Source organism: Notolabrus celidotus, chromosome 6, assembly GCF_009762535.1.
Source record: "Notolabrus celidotus isolate fNotCel1 chromosome 6, fNotCel1.pri, whole genome shotgun sequence".
Lineage (NCBI taxonomy): Eukaryota > Metazoa > Chordata > Actinopteri > Labriformes > Labridae > Notolabrus > Notolabrus celidotus.
Genome location: NC_048277.1, coordinates 16,611,450 through 16,617,621, shown reverse-complemented (window position 1 = coordinate 16,617,621; position 6,172 = coordinate 16,611,450). Strand labels below are relative to the sequence as shown.

The window sequence follows — 6,172 nt, the reverse complement described above, 5'->3', positions numbered from 1 at the left end:
CCACCCCTGTGGCCACCCTGAAATTCTTAAACATGATTGGCTATTTGCTATGTCAGAGGCATTAGTTATATTGAAATCAGCTATTGTGTTGTTGTGTTTCAACCAAGCGTGCCGGATACGGCCCTGGTGGTGAGGCTTTCAGCAGTGTGACTGCCCCCTGGTGGCTGGCTGCAGTATAGGTCAAAAAATCCATCTCCCCCATTCATTTGAATGGGGGAGCAGTCAAACTTTAAAAATAAATACACGTCGTACGAATGTTTCTCACATCCGTATGCTGTGGTGATATGTAGTTAGTATTTGACTGTTTTGTGTCCAAGGCCTCTTTTTTCTGAAAAGTTTCTTTTTCGTTAGTTATTAGAGTTTAAAAAACGGGGTTTTACTTCCTGGTTTCCTTTGATTCACAGCCGCCGTAGAACGAAACTTCAAAGGGCACACAGCGTCTTATGACGTTATGCTGTAGGGCGGAGCTTATTACAAAGGCTTCACAGGCTCTGGCTGCACAATGGCTGCGCCCAGGAGAGGGATTTTTTGGCTTCAGAACTGTACAACGGGAAGAGGCGGAGCAACGCTGTCCATTTTTATTTACAGTCTATGGTTTCAACAAGTGGCAGAGAAACTAGTTTCTTTGCATTTGAATATTATTTTTGTTGATGCTTTGACTTTAGACAATCCTCCTCATTTTGAGTCCTTAAAGAGTTCAGTTCAGCAGATTTAAATGTTGATACTCTGTCGAGTTACATTTTTAATCAACGTTAGACATCTACAAAAATGTAATATTTTTAAAATTATTTTATAAAATAAGTTAAAGTAGATGGGATTATTGGAAGTAACCCTCTTAGGTTTGGTGTAAGCTCTTAAGTTCGTTTTCCACACCTGGCCACCCCTTCAACAGTCAGTGCCCCAGTTTGGCCACCCAAGTCAAAACTGTCTGGCTCTGCCACTGCTGATAGGTTGCCAGTTAAGTTATCAAAACAGGCCTTTTTTATGAATAATAGAAGCATTGAGCAAATCAATCACTGGACGAGCCACAATTTTCTTCAGTCAAACGAAGAAAAAACTGATTGTTTTTGGAACCAAGGAAGAAAGATTAAAGGTTACTGCTCAGCTCCAATCTGCAAAGATGAAATGTTCAAACCAAGCCAAAAACCTTGGTGTAGTCATAGACTCAGACCTTAATTTCAGCAGCCACATTAAGACAATTACAAAGTCAGCCTACTATCACCTTAAGAATATATCAAGGATTAAAGGACTTATGTCTCAGCAGGATGCAGAAAAACTCGTCCATGCATTTATCTTTAGCAGACTAGACTACTGTAACAGGGTCTTTACAGGACTCCTTAATATCTTCTTAACCGTCATGTTAGAAAAAAATTCACCCCCCGTACAGTGTGTGCCATTAGAGAGATTAGCGTTGTAGGGCCAAGCCGTTTTTTGAACCAGGCTGTAAACATGTTTATTAATGCTGCAAAGATCGTCTTTTTCCCATTCATATCTATGTGGTTTCCGGTGTTTCTGCAGCCAGCCTCAAGCGGATTTTCGATGTATTGCAGTTTATATCACTTCCGCATTGGCTTCATTGTTTGAGACCGGAGTTTGCCCCTTGGTCCTAACAAGGACCAAAGAAGTAGATCACATCACTCCAGATCTTAGATCTTTACACTGTCTTCCTGTCTAGACTTTAAAATCCTGCTGATGGTTTATAAAGCACCTAATGGTTTAGGCCCAAAATACATTACTGATCTGCTGCTACTGTATGAACCACCTCGACCTCTGAGGTCATCAGGTACTGGTCTGCTTTCAGTCCCTAGAGTCAGAACAAAACATGGTGAAGCAGCGTTTAGTCATTATGCACCACATATTTGGAACGCACTCCCTGAAAGCTGTAGGTCCGCTCCAACTCTCACCTCTTTTAAATCAAAGATTAAGACTTATTTATTTACCACTGCCTTCCTATCTTAGCTTCTTTTAGCTTGCTTTAAATGCAAATTTTAAATTTACTTTTAATACATTTCTAATTTTCCTTTCCTTTTCTTTTTTATTATATCTGTCATTTTAATTATGCTCTTTTATGCTTGTCGGAATGTTTCCAATGCTTTTAATGTTTTAATGTAAAGCACATTGAGTTGCCCTCGTGTATGAAATGCGCTATACAAATAAAGTTGCCTTGCCTTGCCTTACCTTTTATCTCGGAAGCTAGCTTTTGTCCACAATTTCTCCCCTTACAAAACCTTCCTGTGGAATAATTGTGACATCACCATAAAGAATAAATCCATATTCCTTCCAAATTGGTTCCAGAGAGACATAAACCATATTTACAATCTCTTTGATGATTCTGGCAACATGCTATCTTATGAAACGTTTATGTCATCACAAAACTTTCCAATTCCCTTCAGACAATTTAACTCAGTAACTCATGCTATCCCAAAAGGTTTGACTCAACTGGTTAGAAACCACTTGACCTACGGTGCTAATGACATGATACAACCAAAACTGATGTTAGATGGACTTAAGCTGACAAATAAAAAATATAACAATAAGCATGTTCAACAGATATTTCAAAGGAAGAATAAATTGGTTCAAAGAGGAACATTTTTATGGAGATCTAAGATTGAGAACATAAACTGGAGGACAGCCTGGCTTTTACCTTATAGATACTGTATCACAAACAAAGTTTAGGAGGTACACTTCAAAATGCTACAGAAATATTTACCCTGTTAACAGCCTCATCGCTTAGTTTACAGATATTCAGAATGAGTGCAACTTTCGCAAAAACGATACAGAAACAATTTCTCACCTTTTTTTTTAAATGTAAACTATCCAAAAGATTCTGAAAAGACATTGAGTCTCTAATTTTCTCAGCTGCTAATTATGTTTATTCTCTTAAACTCAAAGAAGTTGTTTGTTACTATGATAACAAGGAAAATGTTGCTCTTGAATATATCAGAAACGTCAGTATACTATATGCCAAGTTTTTCATTCACAAACAGAAATTCTGAAGCAGAAAGTCACTTCCAAAGTTTTAAATTTTCCTTCTAGAATCAAGTTCCTTATTAAATCATTTCTTTTAGTCAATGAAAACAAATGCATCAAATTCATGAACTATTTATAACACCTTTTTCCTCGAGACTCCTACACTGGAAAAAGGGATTTTAGGTTTTAGTTACCTCAGCTCACTATCTTAAGTCAGTTCAACTTAAATGTCAGTTTTACTTGAAATATCAAGTAAAATAGTGTCCAACTAATCAGTCCAACCAGAGTAGTTCAGGTAACATAGATTTCCTTGTTGGTACAACTAGATGTAAGTATGGCCCCTGCACAAATGCACAGGAAACGCCTTAAAGCCACTAGAGTGACCAACCATTACAATGCCATGTGCTGCAAGAGACACTCGGTTTGGATCAATGTTTTAATTTTCTGCATGCTGTGCAGAAGTTAAGCTAAGCTAAGCTAAGCTAAGCTACGATAAGATGAGATAAGATAAGATAAGATAAGATAAGATAAGATAAGATAAGATATTATAAGATAGTCCTTTATTTGTCCCATATACAGGGAAATGTAAGTGTCACAGCAGCAAAGTAGACAGTGCAAAAGAGTATAAAGCAAAGAAGAGCCTATAAAATATCAATTATTAAAAAGTTATTAGCAATTAAAATGAAAGAGGTAAAAATAAGCATATCTTACAACATATATATATATATATATATATATATATATATATATATATATATTATTGGTTATAGCGTCTGACCACTGCAGGAGGAAAAGACCTGCAGTATCTCTCCGTGAGACACTGCGGGTGAAGAAGTCTGTCACTGAACGAGCTACCTAGTGTTGTTATGGTCTCTTGGAGGGGGTGTGATGTGTTGTCCATCAGAGAAGATAGCTTTGATTTTTTACCAAAAGAGAAATGTTCAATGTGTGATATTTGTAGACTTTTTTACTACTTAGTTTCTGTTTTTAAACCTACATAGTTCTTATATAGTGAGATCACTCTTCTGTTATTCTGCTTACAGTTTTATAAGCTAAGTGTTTACTTCTAGATCAATATTGAACATATGGCAATTGCCATATTAATCCATTCTTCATGATAGCATTCTGATGCCAAGTCCAATTCATACAAAAAAAGATATTGTCAGTTTTGACCTTGAATAAAGTATTTTGAATGTTGTCCCATGTTGAGAAATCATTTGTATGTAGTATTTTTTGAAAATTGAGGCTTAGGTTGTTTTAAGAAAAGACAAGTACTTGTATTTTTTAATGAACGTAATGTTACAAGTAGGGATGTCCCAATCAGGTATTTTTTGCCCCCGAGTCCGAGTCATTTGATTGTGAGTATCTGCCGATGCCGTGTCCCGATCCGATACTTCTATAATACATTAAAAAAATGAAGAAGAGCGCACAAACAGATCCAGGATGTTCCTTATTTATTTTTTATTTTTTTCAGCTTATTTTATCATTTAACACTTATAAACAGAGCACTTCTGTGAGGTAGCTTGAACAATCAAGTAATAACAAATAAACATAATAATAAAAATAAAATTCTTCACATTTAAGCTTAGTGCAACAGTATATTAAATAAAAATGTCTAATGTAAATACGAACAGCAGCTCAACTTAAAATCCCCAGCAGGCATGTAAACAAATAAGCAAATAAAAGTGCCACAGTGTTATAAATAAAGTAAGGCCAGTAGTGTGCTTTTTGGAACTGCACTCCTAATTCTTACTCTCCTCTGGCTTCACAGAAAGAAGTGTATGTTTTTCTCGATGAAAACCAACATCTCTACCTTGTCAGGTTTGAGCCTGTTCCTTTTCTCATCAAGGATGTTTGCAACAGCACTAAAAAGTCTTGTTCCAGGAGTTATGCTATAGGCTGTTTGGAAGCAAAGGCTGCTGGGAAAGTGTTCGTTGTGTTGCACCATGACCCAGAGTGTGAGTGTTTCTATACTTGTAAGTGACTTCTCTGAATGAAGCAGTTTTGATGAAACAGCGTTACCTCAGGTTAAACAAGGAATGGATAATTGGTGTTAATTAAACTAAGCGTCCCATAATCTGTCAACCTCGACTGAGACTTCCACTATATACATAAATAATTAATCCCTGCTCGAAAGGTGAAATACTAGTGAGAACGAGTCAAAAACCCCACGTTCGGCGCTAATTTCCGGTCATGTGATGGGATCGTGACACATCAGAATCAGAATCAGCTTTATTCGCCAAGTATGCCAGAACACACAAGGAATTTGACTTTAGTAAACTGTGCTCTCTTTGTACAAGGCATAAGAATAGGAATAAGAATAAGAACTACAATAAAAAATAAACTAAAAATATAATAACAATAACCTTAGCTATAAATACAAAGAAACAACAAATAGGCACATCTAGTTCCAAGTGAGATGAACAAGTCAGCAAAAAGATCATCTGGCTGCCTTAAAAAAATAATTTGGTTCAGCAAAACACTTCATCGAGCTGACTTTATAGAGGCAGCCAGGTTACAAATAATTTTAAGTTTAACAAACTTGGTTTTTCTTACAGTCTAGGTAAACAATTATTTACATATTTCTGTATATGTTTGTTTTTTTGTTGTCATGAGTGTATTTACTTTATATATATTGTATTGTTGTCCTGTCTTCTGTATTTTTATGTTCATATTATTTAATCTGTCTTCACTTGATTCATGTGTTACTGTATTATACTACCTGAAGGCCTAAATGAACACCTTTACTCTTGAATAATAAATGAAAAAAACAAACAACAACTATCCTCCCTCCTGCCTGTCCTTACTATTAGTAGTCGGTTGGATGTTGATAGAAAATAACAGTGAATTTAGTAACCAGAATTTGTTGCCCGGGTAATAAGTACAATTCCTGCCAGTACAAAAAAAAAAAGTTTCGAGCCAGCCAGGAGTCGAACCTAGAATCTTCTGATCCGTAGTCAGACGCGTTATCCATTGCGCCACTGGCCCGAGATGAGCGCAAAGGATCATGGGAACCAAAAAGTATACATTTTTTACGTTTTTACTGAAATCCACATGTATTTAACAAACTTTGATGGCAGCTTTGAATAGAGCAGAACAAGACCAACAAAACGTACATTACACTTTTAAATCAATAATGCAAACCCTGTGTGAAGTTGAGACACCCTGAGATAAATTAGGCGACTTTTCAAGTGCCACGGCC

General features: G+C 36.3%; 1 non-coding gene across 1 annotated transcript; it reads right to left on the bottom strand.

Moving 5' to 3' along the window:
- Positions 1–5,885: 5,885 nt before the first annotated feature.
- Positions 5,886–5,958, bottom strand: trnar-acg. The gene has a single exon. It is a non-coding gene; the product is annotated as a tRNA-Arg (tRNA).
- Between the last annotated feature and the right edge of the window lie 214 nt (positions 5,959–6,172).